This window comes from Uloborus diversus, chromosome 1 (genome assembly GCF_026930045.1).
Source record: "Uloborus diversus isolate 005 chromosome 1, Udiv.v.3.1, whole genome shotgun sequence".
Taxonomy (NCBI): Eukaryota; Metazoa; Arthropoda; class Arachnida; order Araneae; family Uloboridae; genus Uloborus; species Uloborus diversus.
In genome coordinates this window covers 263,412,053-263,435,226 of record NC_072731.1, presented here as the reverse complement: position 1 = coordinate 263,435,226, position 23,174 = coordinate 263,412,053, and the positions used below count along the sequence as shown (strand labels likewise).

The following is a 23,174-nucleotide window of genomic DNA, read 5'->3' as shown; positions in this document are numbered from 1 at the left end:
AGGTCAGATGCCTTACCGATCAGGCCACCACGGCCCACACTCTAATTAGTATTTTTAATGAGACTGTTGAAGAATTGATTGGCAAAATCTACATCGAGAAGCAGCAAGTCAAAGCTAGCTAACTACAATTTGAAGAAAAAAATGTAATAAAAATAAATTTTTACAAGATATACTTTACGTTTTGAAATCATACAGAGCCCTGCTTTTGCATCCGAAAACTATAAGTCCGCCTTGCCCCAGTCCCAGAGAGTAGACACACTGTTGCGCTGCCTCGGACCACACCTGAAAATAGAAATTTATTTATTATTTATTTATTTATTAAAAGCATTGCACACTACAGAAAGAATCCAGTTACAGTGGCAATAATATTAAAAAAGCAATTAAAACGAACTATACATTTAAAATATTAAAACATAAAGATTTAAAATTGTAAAATGACAAGTTAAAAATATCTAAATCATGACAATAAATGTTAAAAAGTTTGTAAAATTTAAAAAGACAAAAACGATCAACATAGTTTCGTCTGGTAAAAATATTTTTAAAAACAAAATGTCTCCTAAGAGTCCTACTTGGGACAGCAAGGTGTATCGAATTTACGATATCTGAGCAGTCAATTAAATTATGTAGAACCTTGTAGAAAAAAAGAAGACACAAAAGTTCACGGCGGGATTTAAAAGTGGGAACATTATAAATGAGGGTAAGAAAAAGTTTAAAAATTTTGATTATTAGTTCCATAACATAAGTAATAAACAGATTTGGATTGAACCTGTTCAAGAATTTTAGATTTATTATTGTAATAGGGATTTTTCAAATAAGACTGCAGTACTCGATTTTGGAGCGCACAGACAAAAATAAAGCGTTTTAAGTGCTTGCTCATTAGAAAAATCCTTTGTCTTGCGTTTAACAAATCCCAGAACCTTATATGCCCTTGAAACAATGTTGTTAATATGTTCAAGGTATAATATGTATAAAAAGTCAAGGTTATTATTAAAAGTGATGCCCAAATCTGTAGCAAAGTCAGAACGCGATAAACACTGTTGGTGAATTTTATAAAGATGCAAGAATGCTCAGATCTGCGACTGTAACTCAAAACACTGCATTTACTAATCTTTACTAATAAGAAAGCTGAAAGTCTGTCCGAAGGATGTCTGGATGTCTGTGACGCGCATAGCACCTAGACCGTTCGGCCAATTTTCATGAAATTTGGCACAAAGTTAGTTTGTAGCATAGGGGTGTGCACCTCGAAGCGATTTTTTGAAAATTCGATGTGATTATTTTTCTATTCCAATTTTAAGAACAAAAATATCATAAGATGGACGAATAAATTACGAAATTATCATAACGTGGAACCGTAACATGGGTACAAGCCAATTGACGAGAAAATTCACCATACATTATTTGAAAATATACAGGCGAACCAAAAGACCTTTAAATTTTTCTATTACGGGCAAAGCCGTGCGGGTACCACTAGTATTTAAATAAAGCCTATTCACCATGCACCACCAGTGCAGCTTATCCAAATCAATCTGTAAAAGTGTAGCGTCAGAGATAGTGCGAATGTGCGAAATGCCTCAACTCGTTATTTTGGGCTTGGTTTAGAAAATACGAGTACATTAAAAACTCAACTTATGTTTGTCTAAATCAGTGGTGCCCGACCTGCGGGCCGTATGAGGTACGTGAAGCTGATCTATATGGCTCGCTGTAATGTTCAGTGTTACGAATCGAAAGCCAAGTGCCGCAAATTCGGATCCGAACTGAAGGAAATGGGTTTCTAAAAGGCATATGGAAAACTTCGTACTGATAAAATTAGCAAAAATGTAGTTAGGGAAACAACAAATCTTAATTTGTGAATTTCCTTTCTTTCCGCTGTTATCTAGGGAAAAAACAAATAGGATACAACCTCCTTCGTCCGGACTAAATGGGAAAAAGGCAATCCGGGAAATTACACAAATTCGTAAATAAGAAGACTAATGTAAAAGAAGCAGTCGAGAACTTTGTACAATGAATTGAGCAAAAACACGACAAAGTGTATGCATGTGCAAATAAATCAATTTAAAAGCGTTTAAAAACGCTGCAAACAACAGTTTGCGAAGTTTTTCTTCTACAAGAAGACTTGCCTTTCATTGCAGCAAAAAAAAAAACGATGCTTTGCAACAAAATTACATAGGATTATTCAGTAAATTACCGCCCAATAGCCAGGGCTAAAGGAGAAATACATCGCCAGCTCTGTCATTTCCAGCCGAAGACTGCAGTTTCGTGCTTATTAGCACTCATCAGCCCGGCATAGGAAAGTGACTGAGCAGGAGATGGGAAACCTCTTAAGGAAGCCAAGAGTGCCAAACAAACTGGTAGCTAATATAGAATTAGCGCTGACCAGACGAGTGACCAAAACAATGGTTCGGTTCAACTCGAATATTGAACGCGAGGCATGGTATATTCAGTAAATTACCGCTCAATAGCCAGGGCTAAAGCAGAAATACGTGAAATACACCGCCAGCTCAGTCATTTCCAGCCGAGGACTGCAGTTTCGTGCTTATTAGCACTCATCAGCCCGGCATAGGAAAGTGACTGAGCTGGAGATGGAAAACCTCTTTAGGAAGTCAAGAGTGCCAAACAAACTGGTAGCTAATATAGAATTAGCGCTGACCAGACGAATGACCGAAACAATGGTTCGGTTCAATCTCCAGTTCAGTCACTTTCCTATGCCGGGCTGATGAGTGCTAATAAGCACAAAACTGCAGTCCTCGGCTGGAAATGACTGAGCTGGCGGTGTATTTCATGTATTTCTGCTTTAGCCCTGGCTATTGGGCGGTAATTTATTGAATATACCATGCCTTGCCTTCAATATTCGAGTTGAACCGAACCATTGTTTTGGTCACTCGTCTGGTCAGCGCTAATTCTATATTAGCTACCAGTTTGTTTGGCACTCTAGGCTTCCTTAAGAGGTTTTCCATCTCCAGCTCAGTCACTTTCCTATGCCGGGCTGATGAGTGCTAATAAGCACGAAACTGCAGTCTTCGGCTGGAAATGACTGAGCTGGCGGTGTATTTCATGTACATAGGATTGTTACTTGCAAACACTTAATCATCTGTTTTTCTTTTTTTAATACAGACCAACTAATATTTCTAATGAATTTCGATTAAGTTTGTGAAATATAATCTTCAAAGTTTTCAAAAGGTTTCAAAAAATAAGGCATCTAAAGTAATGCACTTAGTATCATTTTATCTTCAGTCTATCATTACAAACCGCGATTAATAACTTTTGCGATGGATGGTCATGACATTTTAAAGTATTTTACCTGACAAGACGTAAATTATAAACGAAGGTAGTCACCATCATTGAACTTTTACATGTTTTGAACAAAAGTTTACTTAATCTATATACATAAATGGTTACTTTTCTGTGGGGATGTCCGAGGTAAACTTCAAAACAAGTGAACGGATTTAATCATTTTTTCACCATGGATAGCTGCCTTATCAGGAAGCAACTTAGGCTATAATTTATTCCTTAAAAACTTATTTTAAAACGTTATGATGGAAAAAAGTAAATGTTATGTCATTTACCCATTAAATGATTAAATATAAAACCCATTGTTACGAAAATTCGTTGCCTAACAACAGCAGTATTAAAAGTAATCATAATGAAAATTTTGAATCAAGGCTTCTCTGAAGCAAACATGAGTTTAAAGTCATTTGAACATTTGGGAACTCTACTTTTTGCACACTTAGGGAATCATAGAGCTTTTTTTTTTTTCTTTCTTTTTTTTTTGTGTGTAGTATTTAAATAAATAAAGTGCACGGTTTTTTGTTAGTTCATGTTTGGAAATTCTTCAAAATTTTATCTGCTTCAATTCGTGCTTTCGTTTCCAAATGAATACTCGTTCGTTCTTTATACTTATTGCTATTTTACTTTTATGGGTAAGGAAGAAGCTCGATTTTTAATCACGTCAAAGCGGTGTGTTTTGAGTTCTTTCAGTTAAAACAGAAAACGAAAGAAAGTAGCCATTGTTTCTAACAATTAATACTGACCCAGCCAACGCCTGGTATTTTTGCTAGTATAAGCGTAAAAAGAACAAAATTGCACAATACTGTCAAAAGCAAAGATGGTATTGACAGAGCCATAATTGTTTTTCTATTTACTTTGATATTAAATACACCTAATTAGGAATCATAGAAATGCCTACTTCCAAATTTCTAATTTTATTAACAAAGTTATGATAGCTGTTACTAAAACCGAAATATATTTGAACTGCCAGTTGTACCTAGTGGGACAAGCTTTAACTACGAACGAAACATAGTATTGTATGCAACCAAAATTTGATTTCAAATGAGTGCACTTGAAGCATTGTAAAAGTCTATTTTAAAAATACATTTCAGTTTTTTTTTTTTTCCTGCCTTGTCAGACCTTTAAAGACATAAACTCCGCCTAGGAACCATATAGATGGTAATGACATTAAAGAACTAATACAACCATGGGAAAAATTATAAAGACAAGCAAAAAACCGCCAATTCTAGGCGCCACTTGGTTGGAAAAGAAAGCAAATATTTTTATGATAAAAATACATGAAACAAAGCATTTTCAAACAAACTTTGCTTTTTTTTTTAATTCTTAAATTGCAAAATTTTTTTAAGGTTTTACTAGTTTACCACTTGGAAAAAAGTATAAGGACACACATTTTTTTTTATTCCGGGAACAAAAATTTGCATATTAGTCGCATCATATGATTATTGACAATAACCCAAAACTGTTACGCAGTAAGACTGTTCACTTTATCTCGACCTTTATCAGGCCGAACAGCACACAACTCTCTGAATGCGAAAAGGGATAAATTAATGCTTTCAAAAAATTTAGAATGAGTTCATGTGAAATTACAAGCAGGGTAAACAGATTTAAAATTGCAATTTATAATTTTTTGAAAAATCCAAAAGAGTATGGCAAAGTACTGGCAAGCTTCTCACTCTTACTGAACGCCAGAAACGAGCATTTGTTCATGGAAATTGCTTTAAAAAAATACATTTCTACTCGAACTAAAAGTTAAACGAATGTACCTTGCACTACCCGAAAAGTGTGTAATGTTTTGCAAAAGAATTCCTATGTTACATATGTTAAACTACGGTCACATTCACCATTTACAAAGGTTCAAAAGAAGCTTTGATTGGAATTTGCTAAGAAACATTTTTCTGTTGGGTCTCGATGGGAATATGTCGTATTTTCTGATGACAAAAACTTTTATTTACATGGACCAGATGATTTTCGCCATTACTGGCATGATTTGCAAAACGAAACCTTTTCTGAGCCATCACGATTGCTTATTGTTCTCACTTGACTGTTTTGATGTGCTATCATTTTATTTTCCCGCCATCACACTCTGCAGCATCACCGTCGACCGGCTCCTCACAATGCTCCTCCTATAGCGCAAACGTTGCATCCATATGCTACACACACGCGCATACATACACAACTACACACACACGCACAAATACATACACCTACACACACAAACACACACATGCATACATACAGACACCTACACATATATACAGACACCTACACATACACACGCAACTACCCACACACTCATCACACTCATGCCTGCACACAGACACAAACACATATGCCCACACACACATACACATTTCCCACCACACACAAACACTCATACACACAACTACCCACACACTCATACCTGCACACAGACACAAACACACATGCCTACACCCACATACACATACCCCTACACACAAACACACATACCCCCCACACACAAACACACACGCCTACATACACACACTCATGATTACGAAAAACATAATTTGAATTCAAGAGGTCAAAATTCAATTTTTTTTTCAAACGACAATTCGAATGCGACTTTGTGATAAGTGTGGGCAGGTTTTGCAGCTAATGGAGCACCACCAGTTGTGTCTATCCACGATCCCTTGAATTCAGAATCATATGTTGATATACTAGCTGAACATTTATTACCTGTAGCCCCCTTATCACCAGTGGTGATTATTTGCTTCACCAAGACAGTGCAAGTTATCACGTGTGTTGAGGATCACATTCATGGTTTCAGGTCAATACAGTGAAAATTCTGGACTGACCAGCAAGAAGTCTTTATTCAGTACATTACCAGCCCATTAGCCAGGGCTAAAGGGGCTGACTGAGCTGGCGGTGTATTTCACGTAAGAAGTCTTTATTTAAACCCCATAGAGAATCGGTGGGGCATTTTAACTCGAAGAGTGTCTAACGATGAGACACAATATGCAAATTAAAACGAAGGGACGTCATCCATTGAATTGGCCTGTAAGAAGATTTTAAAATATGCCTTAACTGAAATTTCTGAGTCAAAGACTGAACGACTGATGAAGGGCAATTGAAAAAAAAAAGTGATTTTGTCTAATTTTATTTTATTTTGGGGGGGGGGGTTGACATATTTGTTAATGTCCTTATATTTTTTTCCATGTTTCACCTAATACATTTGTGTTAATTTGATTTAACAATTATATTTTAATTTAATTTCATACTAATTGGCTTCCAATGTTTCCTATTTACAAGTTTCAAATTATGTTTGATTTTGTTTGCTGTATTAAAGTATTAAACCTCCACATAGATAAATGTGATTTAGTACTGTTAAATGCCTGCTATTTTTTTAAATAGTTGGTGACAAATAAATAGTAAAAAAGAAATGAAAAACTATTTTCTAAGGTTCCTATTCTTCAGGGACTACAGCTTTCACATTTCTAGAGAATTTCCCGTATAAAGATGAAACAGAATACGTTTATACTTACACTAACTTTTAGTAATGACGACCAGTTTGGAGCTAAGAGCGTTAGAAGATTTCCCATTGCACCTTTTTGATTAATTGCAAAGACAGCCAAAACCAACAAAAGTACCAATGGGAAGACAGCAGTAAAGAAGCCAATCTGGTAGAACCACTGAAACAGGAAAAAAATATTATTTCGAAAAATACATTTGAATAGGTAGGATAGATGTACGGGGACACAAGTATTGCTTGAAGTATTTTTTTTAATACCGCAGCCGAATTTATTTAAGCAGCCGCCTTCGACAGCTGCTTCAAAAAAAATCTTAAAGTTGACCCCCTAAAAACTGTAAGTTTTACTTTTCTTTAAACTTAAATTTTTCAGCAGCTTATTGAAATGGTAGTTACAATAAGTTTTATGAATTGCAGAATTTATTAGGATAAAAATTTGTTTTTGTCTTAAGCAAAGTTTCAGTTTGAGTAAAATTTCTAGAAGGTTTTGATCTAATTACACCCGCAACAAATACAAATCATTATTTTTAGTGAAAAAAAAATTTTTTTTTTAGAAAGTTGATACTTCATATTAAGAAACATGGTTCCTTATATTCGAATGTACAGGGAAATCCTGTTACAACGGATACCAATACAACGAAATATCCGTTTAAACGAATTAAGTTTTCATTACCTATTTAATTTTCATTCCATTGCTTGAAGTCCATTTCAATGAAATTCCTGTTACAACGAACAAATTGTTTTTTCCCTTGAGGTTCGTTGTATCCGGATTTCACTGCATCACTATTAATGGCTAAAGTTTACAATGGCGGGAATAGAGTGCAAATATACGCATAAAAATGCCTCATTTCTAGAAATTAATGGATTGAGCATGTAACCAAGCCGAAAAGTGTGCGGCGAAAGTAGTGTTTTTCATGAAGTGTCGTTGTTTATTTGCATTACAAAATAAATTCCAGCTCAAAAATTGCCCCAAACGCCCTGTCAATGAGCACACGTGTGGAAGTCTTGATTTGCTAATAGCGTTTTTTGTCCTCCCCATTTACAGCGAATTTTATGATCTTGCCTCATCAGTAGAGTGCCAACAATATTGAAGCGAACTATACCCTGTTTTATGCTTATATATATATATATATATATATATATATATATATATATATATATATATATATATATATATATATATATATATATATATATATATATATATATATATATATATATATATATATATATATATATATATATATATATATATATATATATACTAGTGGTACCCCCATAGCTTTGCCCGTAATAGAAAAATTAAAATGTCTTTTGGTTTGCCTGTATATTTACAAACATTGTATGGTGAATTTTCTCGCCAATTGGCTTATACCAATGTTACGGTGTTCCACGTTATGATAATTTCGTATCTCGCCAATTGGTTTGTGCCCATGTTACGGTTCCACGTTATGATAATTTCGTAATTTACTCGTCCATCTTATGATATTTCTGTTCTTAAAATTGGAATAGAAAAAGAACCACATCGAATTTTCGAAAAATCGCTTCGATATGCACACCCCCAAACTACAAGCTAACTTTATGCCAAATTTCATGAAAATCGGCCGAACGGTCTAGGCACTATGCGCGTCACAGAGATCCAGACATCCAGACATCCTCCGGACAGAGACTTTCAGCTTTATTATTAGTAAAGAAAAAGATATAACAGTAGAATTTCATAAGTCCGAACTGATTGGCGCCATAGATAGTTCGAATTTTCAAATTGTTCGGGTTTTCGAAAATAACCAGAAAAAAACGTTTAGGAAAATAGTATAACATTTAATTAAACAACGTGGTTGTACAATATGTATGTGCATTACTTACAATACAGTACATAACTCCGCTGAAAAAGTCAACTCCAACAAAATCCTCCAACAGAAAGCTGCTCTACTTGTTCTTTGAATATAAAGAAAAATTTATTAAAACTTCATCTGAGTTCGTTTGCATTTTTGACGTTTCGGATTTTTGATGTTCGAATTTGTGACGCTTCGGATTTTTAATGTTTGGATTTTTGAACTTCAGATTTTTGACGTTCTTCTGTTTTAGTTATTGATTGGTTTTCCTTTGGTCAAACTCTGCGATGAGAATGGTATCATTCATAAATTGTTAGGTAAAAGTAGAATAAGGATGCACTGGTGCTAGACAACCTGTTTACTTCTAGCTCGGTGACAGCAAAAAAATAATAATAATAATAATAATAATAATAATAATAATAATAATAATAATAATAATGCCGTTTAAGTCGCCGCTATCTTTGCTCCCCATAGTTTAACATTATATTTGCATGCAACATTTAATTTTGTTTAATGACTTGTTTTTTCTTTAAGTGAATTATTTTACATTTTCAAGGGCTTAACTAATTTTTTTGCAGATTTTTTTACTTTCTTCTATATCTATATATATAAAAATGGAGTTTGGTAAATTTGTTCCCTAAGATCTCAGAAACTACCCGGCAGATTTGACTGAAACTTTCACCGTTTGTTCAGTTTGGTACTGGGAAGGTTTATAGACCAGTTCGAAAAAAATCCGATTGATAGTTCCCTTTTTATTCCAATTTTAGGCCCAATTTTCGCATAAATGCCCCAATATGGGGGTGGAAAAAAACGTGCACATATTAACATTATATGTCCATCGAAAGCGCCAATTTTTCTGCTGAAGATAGCATCTGTTCGAAGTTTCTAAGGGTTATAAAAAACGAGTTATGAGCTTTTTTGTTCCCTGTTCGAAGGCTTTCATCAACCCAAGTCATTATTTAGTGTGTCATCTCATCTCCCAAGAATTGTTGTATTGTTGAATATTTTTGAGTTTCGTCTGACTTTTTGAGGCTTTTCTCAAGTCAAATCTTAAAGTAACGTTTTTCCACAAGATTGGCTAAAAATGAATGGATTTGGCTGATCATTTTACTTTTAAACGGAACTTATGTAATTAATGGTTTATTATTATTATTTATGCTGATTGGACACTTGCTCACTATATCCAACCAACCAGCAGAAATATCGCCAGAATTTTTTCAGAAAGATTTCAGTTGCTGATGCATCTGGCAGTTTTTTCCACTGTCGCTGTTTTTGAGCCCAAAGACTACGTAATAATGTTTCTCAGCTTTCACCATGTAAACAAAATATCGCCAATCAAAGATACTTTAAAAAAAAAATACTGTGTAAAATAATTCAACAACTAAATTAGGCAAATCCATAAACCGCACAAAAACTTCCATTAAATTTTCTTTTTGCACGATTTCAAACAATCGCCAAATTTTTTCTACTTATTTTTGGAAACATTTCGGATGAAACCGTTTAGCGCCATTTTTTTTTTTAATTTATTTTTTTTTTAATTTTTTTTTATTTTTATTTATTTATTTATTTATTTATTTTTTTGACCAAAAGTATCTCAGCATCTTGCGACAATATTTCTATAATAAAAATTAGTAAGGAGGGAGAGTATTATCGAAAGTGTCCCAAAATGATTCTCGCAAATTCGGTAAGATTTTAAACCGCACCAAGTGCCCACAAAAATTGAAATTTCCCAAAATAACTAAAGCAAGTGTAAGGGGAACACGGGCGGTTACAGTTTTTAAAACAGTTCGTAAATCAATAGCCATACAGAGAAGGTTTTAGATTAAAAAAAAAAGTACTAACAGATAAATCTTTTTAAACATGTAAAGTTTAATTTCATATTTCGGTAATTCTTCAAATTTGTATATGCTTAAATGTCGTGCTTTCGTTTCTAATTGAATACTATTCCGTTCTTTATACTTATTGCTATTTTAGTTTAATGAGTAAGGAAGAAGCTCGATTTTTAATCACGTCAAAAAAGGTTTGTTTTAAATTCTTTCGCTTAAAACAGAAAACAAGGGCAAGTAACGATTGTTTCTCATAACTATTACTGACCCAGGCAACGCCGGGTATTTTTGCTAGTCTAATATATAGAAGAAAGTATTGGATTCGTGCAAATTTTCGAATTTCGAATTTTGACGGATTCGAACGTTTTGAGGTGTGCTGAGTCCATTTCGACCATTTTTGGAAAATGTCTGTCTGTCTGTGTGTGTGTGTGTGTGTGTGTGTGTGTGTGTGTGTGTATGTGTGCGTGTGTGTATGTATGTATGTGTGTGTGTGTGTGTGTGTGTATGTATGTGTGTCACGTCTGTGTGTGACCAGTTTTTTGTGGCCGCTCTACAACAAAAACTACCGCATGAAATCGAACGAAATTTAGTACACATATGTGCCCCTATGTGAACTTGTGCCCATTAGTTTTTGGCGCGAATTCCTCCAAGGGGGGTGGAGCAATGGGACGTTTTTCGAGTTACGCGTGCTTGCTATTCCTCAGGAAGTAACTGGCGGAATCAAACAAAATTTGGTCCATATGTTGGTATTAACAGGAACAGGTGCTGATTCAATTTTGGTGTCAATAACTCAAACGGGGGTTGAGCTATAGAACGTTTTTTGTCGTCAATTGTGACTGCTGTATCTCAAGAAATAATGAACGGAATGAAAGAAAAATTTATCGGCAAGTAGCCCTTAGTGGGTATAAGAACTGATTTTATTTTTGTGTCAACAGCTAAAAAGGGGGGGTAGCGCAATCACCCGTTCTTTTTTTCCATTTTGAGAACAGGCTTTGGTTCAATTTTGACGCCGATCGCTCCAAGAGGTGTTGATTTTTTTTTTTTTTTTTTTTGCGAATAAAAATATTTTTATTAATGCAACAATAAGAAAGATAAATCGTAATAGATTGTCGTCTGCGTATTTCTCGTGATTTTAATTGTATGGAAATGATCGGAAATATTCATAGACTAATAATAAGAGTAGACCGAGCTATGGCAACCCTTTTGCTGCTCATAAACCAAACCATGTGACTGGTGGATATCCTAGCAACAGCGGGCGTTAATCGTAGCAGACGATCAACGCCAGCTCGAAATAAAATAAATAGAATTGATGGAACACGGAAGAATGATCTTTTATGGAGTCCGATTTGTAAATTTGTTATTCTAAGTTGTAAATATTTTGTTAATATAGTGAGTTTTTCGTTTAGATCGTATTGTGCATTTTCCTTAGTCAATTTCAATAACCCTATAAGCAATTAAAGATGCAAGCGACCAAGAAGAATCAGCAAACGGTAAGATTTTTACCTACAGTTTCAATTTAAGATACCGATTAGCACATTTTTGCATTAGCGCAAAACGTTTACGCCATTTCGTTCACGCCAACGCTGACAGTTCCAAATGAAATAAAAGTTACCGAAAACTGATCAAAAACTATTACTAATGTCAAAATAATGCATAACTAAAAGAAAAACAGTTCAATCTCTGCACCTGGAAGTTTTTTTAATGAAAACACATTGTCGTAAAATACATGTCGAGTGCCAAACTGTAGATAATGCTGCCATCTAGCAACCATGCTGCCAAAGTCTTCGCCAAGCCCTTCCACTAGTCACATGATACATCTATGAACCAATTTTCTTCATCAGCAAGAATGAGAAAGCTCGGTCTACTCTTATTATTAGTCTAAGGAAATATTATCTCAATGATTTAAAATTTTTAACTGTTGCCATCTTATGTTTGTTAACAAATAAAATATTTGTAATTAATTCAAGCAAGGCTTTTAAAATAACTTTCAATTTTCGCTCATTGCTTTGCTTTTGCAATAATTCAGACATTGGGATGGTCGTCAAGTTTGCATGTGTAATTTTGTTTTTGTTGGGAATATTGCTTCCTCATCAAGCATGGGGAGGGATCAAGTAAAAAAAAAAAAAAAAAATATATATGTATATATATATATATATATATATATATATATATATATATATATATATATATATATATATATATATATATATATATATATATAATATATATATATATATATATATATATATATAGAAGAAAGTTTCATGATGGCCACAACATACTAGTTAATTGATATCTCCGCTAATTATTATCGGAGGATTATGTTAAATAGCGAAACATAAAGACGAGAAAATGACGAATCCATCCATACCTGGTTCGATGGTCAGTTCACTGTCGTTCGGGAGAAGAAACTTGGACATAGGTACATACAAGGTACATACATAGATATATACGCTCAATTTTTAATTATATAAGATTATCAAGTACCTTAACATTGCATCTACGACTTGAGGCCACGCGATAGTACGTTACTATTACAAACACAAAAGATATGCACCATACAGCTAGGAGAAGAACAGCCAAATCCCATTTTATGGTTTGAAGATCTCTTCCAGAACTCAAGCCCAAAACGTATTTCCTAAAATAAACATTCTGTGTTTTATATTCAGTAAATTAACGCCGAATAGCCAAGGCTAAAGCAGAAATACATGAAATACACCGCCAGGCCAGTCATTTCTGACTGAGGAAATGACTGAGCTGGTGGTGTATTTCATGTATTCTGTGTTTTGGCAAGAAACTTTGTACATGAATCAAGTCTACCAAAAACCAAATCTGTACCTCAAATAGACTAGCGAAAGTCCAAAAGTAGCGTTTTCCGGATTATTACTGTACTGTACGCGAAGTCTTATTCCGCATTGACTCATAACAATGAAATTTCATTATGAATTAAAAACCACCCCTGCTCGCTTCGCTCACCAACCCCCCCCCCCCCCCCCCCCGTTCGCCACTTGCGGCGGGTGACAATAGATTATTTAAAGATTTTAATCCTGGATGTCTTCAGAACATCCCGGATGTCCAAATCCTTAAGATTTACTGTGGTGATACACTTTCAGTGGATGTCCTGTATCCAACGGTACCAGTATTGACTTGGAAGACATTAACAGTATAGAGGAGATAGGATTACAGTCACACAGGCAGACGCACACAGGTTTTAATAGTACATAGATATTCCAGTTTAACTATTTAGTAGTGTTGTGAGAGCACGAGTCTCAAACTTTATATGCACCAGACAAACGTTTTTACTCTCTCCTGCAATGCAGTGATAATGTGACTTTCGCTAGTTTTGAGGTACAGAAATTACAAAAACATCATCAGGCTACTCAAACTTTCAACATGCTGAGCAGAAACGAGGAAAAATAGCTTTATTATTATTATTATTGATACTCATTCTTATAAATGGAAATTAAAAAACAACGTCATACCAAATGTAGCTCTTATCGCTTGCCCTATGAGATTACATTTGAGGCAGTGAGAAGCAAAGGGATGCAAGTGGCAAAATTAAAAAATTGGAGATAACCAGTACACATGCATACCTGCCAAGCCTTCCGGATTTCCCGGAAGTTTTACGGATTTTTATGTCCTTTTCCGTTTTTCCGGTTATGAGCAAAATCTTCCGGATTTTTCACGTTTTGTAGGAAAAAAATTGTATCTCGCCAATTTTGGCGCTAACGATTCTTTTGTGGAAAGCGGCACCGCGTTTTAGGCCAAGTAGCCAAGGAAAGTTTGCCGCAGGAGAATGGCACGAGAAGAAGTGAGGCAAGATTATGACGTCACGGAGTGATACAGCGCATGACTTCATCGGGATCCAATCAAAGCAAGCGTCGCACCTGGCAACTAGGGGCTCAACTTCGGCGCCGATTATCTTCTCGTTCTCTCAGTTCGAGCTGTTTGTGCTTTGTTCTGGTTTTAAAATGAGTACCAAATGTTATTTCTAAACTTTTAAAGAAAGCAATAAAAGTAATATTTACTAAACGAAAGTAAGTTCAATTGATTTGAAATTTGTAACTAATATATTGTTGAATGTAAAGAGGATAGGGGTGCTGTTTGATTTTATTTTGCGTTAAAATCTTGTGGATAAAAATAAAAAAATCTTCCGGATTTTTTTTCTCGGAGGTTGGCAGGTACGCATGGTAGGTGAACCTCTCCTCTGTCTTGGGGCAAGCGATGGTACTAGTAGCCGTGGTAGTGGCTGCTGTACAGCACGATTTAGAAAAAAAATTCAATGAAAGCCTACCTAGGATCTGATCTCTAAACGCATTTACTCAAAACTTCAAAATGCCCACTTGCATCCCTTCGCTTCTCACTGCCTCATTTGCTTTTATTCTTTCGACACAGCGTGCTGGCTCAGTTAAACGTTGTGATAACTGGAGAGTCGTATGCACAAGCGAATTTTAAGGGGGGGGAAGCCCCGGGCCCCTCCCAAAGGAATAAAATAATTTACCTATTTTCATATATTATTTCTGAATCGACTTCTCAATAATATAAAGAAGCTTTTTTACAGTAATTTAAAGAGAACATAAAACACAAATGCATATTTGAGTAAAAGTATTTTTGATTGCTAAAGAAGTAATGCTGAAATCAGTGGTCAGAGTGGTAGAATACATTCGAGTCACTGGTTCCGAATTCAAGGGAACTTAATATCGCGATTCGTCCATTAATTCTTCATTTAGGGAATTAATAATTATCATTTTTAAAAAAAATGTGAAAGTGCCTAAAAGAGTCATTTCGATCCAGGAAGCTGTTTTTGCGAAATAATCGATGCCTCTTTTAGCTTATGAAAAATGCAAAATGAAAGAAATCACATGGTACTTTTTTGAAAAAACCTATAAAATGTTATCTCAACTGTACCATGGCATTAAAAACGAATCAGCAACTACTTTAAAATTCGCAAAGAAATAGTTTCTGAATTCTTTGATAAAACATGTATATTATGAAGCTATGATTTTCTCAACTACATGTTATTTTATAGTTAAAATAAAAATTAATTTATAAAAACTCAAATATGGGTTTGTTCAATAACCTTGACCTCGTGTTATAACCATTATTACAATGATCCTAATTAAAACCGATTATCTTATAGCATCTCGGCGAAATTACATACAGTTTAGTAACTGGGCGGTCATTCCAAGCTCGTCAATTTGCGAGATCGAGATTCTCGCTCACGTGATCGGTTGTGACGTAGAAATGTTGCAAAGTAGCATGCTAATCTAATCGAACTTATCTTGCGGCTAGGTTCGAGTAGATTAGAATGCTATTTTGCGACATTTATACGTCACAACCGATCACGTGAGCGAGAATCTCGGTCTCGCAAGCTGACGAGCTTGGAATGACCGCCCTGGTGAAAGACGTTTACGTCCACATTCAAAGTATATTAGTGAAAAATATTTATGTACTTAAAAGTACACTCAGTGGCCTAAAAATTAGAGACACCCACCTAATAATGTGTTGGTCCACCTTTAGCTTTGATAACAGCCGCTATTCTTCGTGGACTGGGCTTCACAAGTTGCTTGAAAATGAAATGATGAACACTTTTTTATGAATCATTGTATCAGGGAAGGGGGGGGGGGGCTTTTCAATTTCCTGGGCTCCCTCCAAAAATTATTTCTGTATCCGCCCCTGGTTGTATGTTCAAAGTGAACGATTTTAGTGACGGATGCATGTTAAATATGTCTGAGTCACTAAGTCCTCCAAGTTACGATTCCAAGTAAAACTTGTTCCAAATATTACTTGTGACTACTGGACAATATTACCGTATTACCCCGCATTATCCGGCTTGCCGGAAAAAAGTGAGGTTGACCAGCATGCCGGGAAATTCAAATTTTCGGGCATGCCGGATAATTTGAGGTTTATTTTGCAACAAAACAAAACTATATTTCCCCATTCAGTTCCAATCAAAAAGCAAACCACTGTGAGGGAAAAAAAAGTCCAGAAAGTACCCTTTCAAAAAAAAAATGTGTATTGCGTAAATATGCGCTTGTTATTTATGGCAGGTCATTTTTAACGGATTTAATTATATGCCAATAAAGTAATCAATTCAGAAGCAATCATCGTTACTGCGACTTGTTCATAATTTTTTTTAATAAAGTATTTTAGGTTCTTCTTAGAAAGGTAAGTTTAATTTTTATTTATTGAATAGCTACACTGTTAAAAATTTCACTGAAAAAATGGTTAAATAACAGTTTATTTTATTGTCATTTTACCGTATTCAGCCTCAACAGTCAAATAACCATAAAAAAGATGGTTTTCAAACCATTAATCGAAAGAAAAACAGTATTTTCACCGTATTTTGAGAAAGCGGTTATTTCACCGTAAAGTTTAGCCAATCGGATCGACTGACAGCCAATAGGAATTCAGCGCGCGCAACGCCATCTTCCGGAAATGGAAAAGCGAGGGTGATGATAGCAAACATGGCGGCCTCTATTGGAAAGGTAAATACATTTTTCATTTATTAGATTTTTAGTTATTTGTTGTGTACTTAATGTTATCTCTACTAACACTTATTTTAAGAGCTGAAACGCACTTATAACATATCAATGAGTGCCACTGCACCTATTCTTTTCTTACTTTAGATTATACATATACGTAAGCAATGTTGAATGCATTTACAGTAGTAAATTTGAAACTTCGACTCTTCCCTCTCTATTTCCCTGAGTTTATTATCCCTTCCAGGGAAAATACTGTTCAAGTTGCAAAAAACAATTATCTTTTAGGAATTGTACCATATTTTGCGAAATACTGAGTATTTGGCCGAGAATTACAATCGTATACGGTTGAAAATTGTCTTCCATATTGCATATGTAGTATGATATGTGTCGAATTTGGTTAGTTTATCTGCAATTCTGCACAAATTTAAATTCCTTTATTTATTTGAAAATCTACTGCTTCAGATGTATGATTTTACAGCGTACAATCATGGTAATGTTATGTAAATAAATCTTGCAGGAAACCAAATGTTTCTGCACCATGACTATTATTAAACTTGGATCACTGTGATTAATTAAATTAGATTGCTTTTTAGCAGTATTTATTATATTGTAAATCAACTTTTAGATATTTGAAGTATGAAAAATCAGTAATAAGCTGACTTTTCATATTTATGACCACTTAATATCATGATGTCTTATTTTTTTACTTTTTCTGTTTTATGTATAAATGAGTAAGTAAGAGTAAGGTTAATGTTATGTGTCGTAAGATTTAAGAAATAAGTTATTAGGTAACGGATAAACTAAAACCCCCACTTATACGAATTTAAAAAATCCTCCCGGAACCAAATATTTCCACTTAGACGCAAGTGTTCAAGTTCCCAGCTTAATCGAATAATATTGTTTAGCTTTCCCAATATTTTTGCAGAGAAAATTTTCGAATAAATTAAGTCAGAACTAGAGTTTAAGCCGAGTTCAAAACTTTTTAGCAAAAAAGCTAAAATGTGAAAAAAAAGCTTTAGCGAAATGCTAAAACATCCAAAGTTAATGAATAGCTTTCCATAAGGCAAACTATGGGGAAGGTGTTTCTTTCTAAATGCCTCAATGCGTTTCACCTGCAATTGCAAATTAAATTCCAAATTTAGTTTGAAATGAAAAAATTTAGAATTAATGCAACTGCAAGCAGAAACACTGGTAAGTACAATTATTGACGTAAGATATAAATTCATATTTTTTTGGCCAACAATGGGGGGGGGGGCATTTATATTTTGTCAAAACATTTCCACTAACTCTAATTTCTTTTGTCGTTCCCATTGCAAAAACCAACGCAGTTATAAGTTAATAACACTGAAAAATATTTACCCTTTTAAGATGAGTATAAATTGATAAATACATCCTCACCTCTTTTTGTGGTGGATAGGGACCACATTAAAAAACTCGCATAAAAGAGTTCGTTCGTTTCATAAATAACTTCGTCCATTTTATAAATACTTCCCAATCTCAAGCTTCAAAAATTTTCATATTGTGACACATTATTTATGTAACGCTTACTCATTTTGTGTGTAATGGATTACTGGGAGTATACCCTCAGAAAAATTGGTAGGAACATCACTGATCCAAATGACAGTCAACAGCAAACAGAAGAGCAATTACGTCTTTAAATGTATTTCATTTTAGCAGTAATTGCTTTTAAGCATCTTCAAATTACGAGGCTCTGTTGTTTTTAAGTAATTGGCCGAACAGAATATTCGGCTTGTCTGCAGGCAGGGCCGCCAAGAGTTAAAGGGGGGTCCCCTTGTCAGTTTGGTTGATGGGCCCCCATTCCCCCATACTTTATGAGAAAGTAAGTGTAAAAAACTAAATACTTATAATTAATGTCCTATAATTTTCAAAATCTCATGACTCCGAGCAATGCCATGAGAGCTGTGTATGCACAGTTAAAAAAGTAATTAAAAAAAAGAATTATTAAAAATCAGTTTTGCTATCTAATTTTTCTTTTGTATTTGTATTACAAACAGATGAAGCATTTTAAAATTATGAAAAATATGCTTATGATATAAATAATTAAAGTATGTTTTTAATCCTTACGTGACTTACTAGTGTTTTTCTTTTCACCTAATAGACATCCTAAGAATTTGTGGACAGTTGATGGCATTGGGAAAAACTCATCAATGATGCATTTGCAAACTTTAAGAGGTACTAAGTATTTTCATTTATTTTTTGTTTCCAATTAGTCTCTTTCTGGACATCTGTTTGACAATCTTGTAGAATGCCTAAAAATTTGGTATTATTAATCTTTGAATTAAAATATTGAAAAGTTAATATCCAAGTGTTTCGTTGTTATATATTATTAATCACCTATTTGATTAATTTTTGAAATTATATATTTTTAAACACTTAATATTATGAAGTTTTTTTTTCTGGTTACTGTTTCATATTTAAATGAGTTTGATAGTAGGGTTGATGTAATGTGCCGTAAAATTTAAGCAAAATTAAAAAGCAAAAATAAAATTTTAATTTAACATTTGAGGCTTTTCTATTACAGAAAAATTACTTTGAATTTGATAATAGTAGTTTGGCTATGGTTTTCAACTGCTGTAACTTTCCTTCATTCCATAGAGAAAGATGTGTTTGTTTACCAATTGTCAGATATTTACATTTGTTTGCTATTTGATGGTAGAATACTGAAATAATTAGCCGAATCAAATATCTGGTTTATCTGCCGAATAGGCAGTATACTGAGTATCAACTGAATATAGTTAAAATGTTATTTTAACATTTTTATAAAAACTTAATATTCTGAGTTATTTTTCTGGTTATTGTTTTGTTTTTAAATTATTTAGTAATTTTCAGTAAATTACTGCCCTAGAGCCAGAGCTAAGGCAGAAATACATAAAATACACCACCAGCTCAGTCATTCCATTCGAGGGTTGTAGTTTCGTGCTGATTAGCACTCATGAGCCCAGATTAGGAAGTGACTGCGCTGGAGGTGGAAAACAACTTAAGAGAGCCAAGAGTGCCAAACAAACTGGTAGCTCATATAAAAGAAGTGTTTGACACTCTCGGCTTCCTTAAGGGGGTTTTCCATCTCCAGCTCAGTCCCTTCCTATTCTGGGCTGATGAGTGCTAATCAGCACGAAACTGCAGTCCGCAAATGGAATGACTGAGCTGGCGGTGTATTTTATGGATTTAGTAATAGAGTAAGGTTCAGGGGCATGCACAGGGGGAGGAGAGAGAGAAACACCTGTTAGCCTGAGCATGAAGGGTGCCTGAGATTTTTAAAATGAGAGATGAAATATGTGTAGGGGACATAAGAGTAAACAATATGGAGGAGGGCCAGAAAAAATCATTTGTGACGGGCCCCAAAATTTCTGGGCACGTCCTTGGTAAGGTTAATGAGGTGTGTGATAAGATTTAAGAAAAATTGAAAAAGCAATACAACTTGAGCTTAGTATTTTCTCTTGCATTAAATTTACTTTCAGTGTGATAATACTACTATTAATAAGAATTTGCATACTATAATTTTCATTCATTGTTTCAAAAAATATGTTTTTGGTCTCCATTTGTCAAATATTAAATTTTTTCAGTATTCCGTTGCTGAATATTAAAGTACAGTCGACCAAACTGAATCTTCGGTGCATCCGTAATTTGAATTATATCTGTGACAAAGCCAATTTAACTTTATACAGGAGTTTGCTTTTTTTTTTTTTTTGCATTAAAAAGCAGTTATTTTTACATTTGAAAAAAATCATTCAAGGTAAAACTAAAAATAATTCTTCAATTGAATAGGCTAACTCTTTAGGATATTATATAAATCTAATAACAAATCTAATAACATTCTATCCAAGTAGCAATTTTGTTTTTATAGTGATTAATGTTACTTTTATATATTATTGCAAATAATGCCAAAAATTTGAATATGTAAAATCAGTTTTAAAAATTCAAAATCCAAGTTTTAAAACCATTGGGAAAAAGTTGGATCACTGTTTAAATGTTGTTTTCAAAAATGTTGGGGGGGGGGGGGGGGGGGGGGGGGGGAGTGAGAGAGAGCTTTTTTCAATGGCTTAAAAAGTCTTGGTAACAAAGTTAAGGATCTGAAATGAAATTACTTCATAAATTATTCGAGATTTTTCTTGCTTTGTCATTTGAAGTTATTGGGCATTTTATAGAATATCCTTGTGGACTTAAAAGAGGAATTAATGGTGTCAGTTACAGTTGTATACTCTTCAAACAAAGGACAAAAAAGTTTGTTGTAAGGTTAGTATTTAAATTTCACAAAGTGAGGGCTTTGTTTTTTTAGCAGAATAAAAGATCTGTTATAGGATTTTTTTTTTGATGAATAGTTAAGAGGAAATTTTATTAATTTTTATTTGTTCTATTTAGTATATTTTCCAATTTTTAAAATTATTTTTTGCAAGCAAGGTGAAAAATAAAGTCTGAGGCTTTATTATTTTTCTCAGAAAAAAATTGCATAGCAAACTTTTTTTTTGTATATACAGTTGAACTCGGTTAATATGAAGTATCAAAAAGCTATGAATTCGTTTGTATTAGCAGTTATTCGTAACTACTGTGAATGAGTGATTCTGTGGGGGAAAAAATACATGAAGAAATGCTGCTCTACATTTAAAAAATATTGCTGCACGAATTGTACATTTAGCACATTCATTTATAAGAAACGAGATATTTATTTCTGAATATATTTGGAAAATATTGAAAAAGGAAGATGGTATCGAAAATCACGGAATAGGTTGTAATCCGCAATGGAAGATGAACAATTTTATCTCCGTATAAATTGCAATTTCTGCAGGTCAACAAATGTACGGACTGTATTTTCTATGCAAAATAATCTATATTTTCTTGATACACGATGGGACTTCTACTACCAAACGAAGTAATGAATAATTTCTAGAAAAGGATACTACAGTATTCAACCACAAAGGTTTTTAGTAAGAGGTCAGGAATTTTTGTTCGTCTTAGCCGAGACTTGCAATTACGCATTATGCGTGAAATTTTCATTGTAATTAGATAGCAAACCAAACTTAACAAATAAAACGTTCATTTTTGCCGTGATTTCATATTAAGAGAGTTAAACTGTACATATAATGAATGTACTTTATTTGATTAGCTTTAATGTGCTTTAAATGCAACTGAATTTTTTAATAATGCTGCAGATGTATTTTAACTTGTAAGTTATGCCTTAAGAAAGCATATTTAATTTGCTACGTTCTTCCTAACGAACCAGTATGTTCTATTGTGTATTGAGGTAAATATTGGAAAAGATGAAAAGTGATTTTGCTGTTGCATTTAATTTAATGTTAACAGAAACTGATTTTGTAGTTTCAGAATATCATAATATTAGGCTTGTGTTTTACATGGCTAATTTTAATCTATGTTTCAGGTGCCTTGTGGAAATAAATCCAATGCCTGGGTCCAAGACATAAAAGATGATTTTTATTATTTGTAAATGTTGCGATTTGTAATACATTTGTTATGTTGTATATATGTATTTGTGAATTATTTTGTATTGCTCAAATTCTAAAATAAACAAGATCTCCACGTAAGGTTTCTTATTTTTTCTGTGTTTAAAATATTTTCAATAATAGAGAGCTTGGATTAAACTGTCATTTGGGAGGTAAAACTCAGTACCAGCAAATTTTACATTATTGTCATCTACTGTACTTAAGTTTTTTTTTTTTTTTTTGTACAAGCTTGCTTATTTGGTTGGAACTCGAAAAATAGAGCTCGAGTAAAATGTAAAATTTCAGCATTTCCCTAATGCTGGTATGGAATTCAAAAATTATTTTTTCACATAGCTCAAAAAATCATTTCTGCAGGTATACCTTCCCATAGTAGTACATTCAAATGCATATGCAATTGCAGATTCTTGCTTCTTTTTTTTTTTTTTTTTCATGTTAGTGCACTTGAATGCATAAATGTTTATTGCTGGGTTTTTTACTTGATTTTAGGTCCTTTTTTATCTTTGAAAAAAAAATTTAAGAAGTAATTTTTGTTTCGCCATGTCTCATAGAAAAATTTAAGAACTAATTTTTGTTTCGCCATGTCTCGTAGAAGCTGACCTTGAAGAACCATTGCTTACCATTTTTTGTGTGAATGATTGGAAAGATCCAATCGTTTTAGTTCAGAAGTAACAAGTTTTCTGAGCATTTTTTAAAATATTGCTTGTTTTTTCATTTTTGCTGCATATTTTCATAGTTTTAGTGCATATTTCAATCACTTTTTATTGAATATAACCACAGCTCTA

At 33.7% G+C, this 23,174-nt stretch overlaps 1 long non-coding RNA gene across 1 annotated transcript; it reads left to right on the top strand.

Moving 5' to 3' along the window:
- Positions 1–16,717: 16,717 nt before the first annotated feature.
- On the top strand, positions 16,718–22,804 carry LOC129227374 (uncharacterized). Its single transcript, XR_008580832.1, has 3 exons — positions 16,718–16,918; positions 19,035–19,108; positions 22,311–22,804. It is a non-coding gene; the product is annotated as an uncharacterized LOC129227374 (long non-coding RNA).
- Positions 22,805–23,174: the final 370 nt, after the last annotated feature.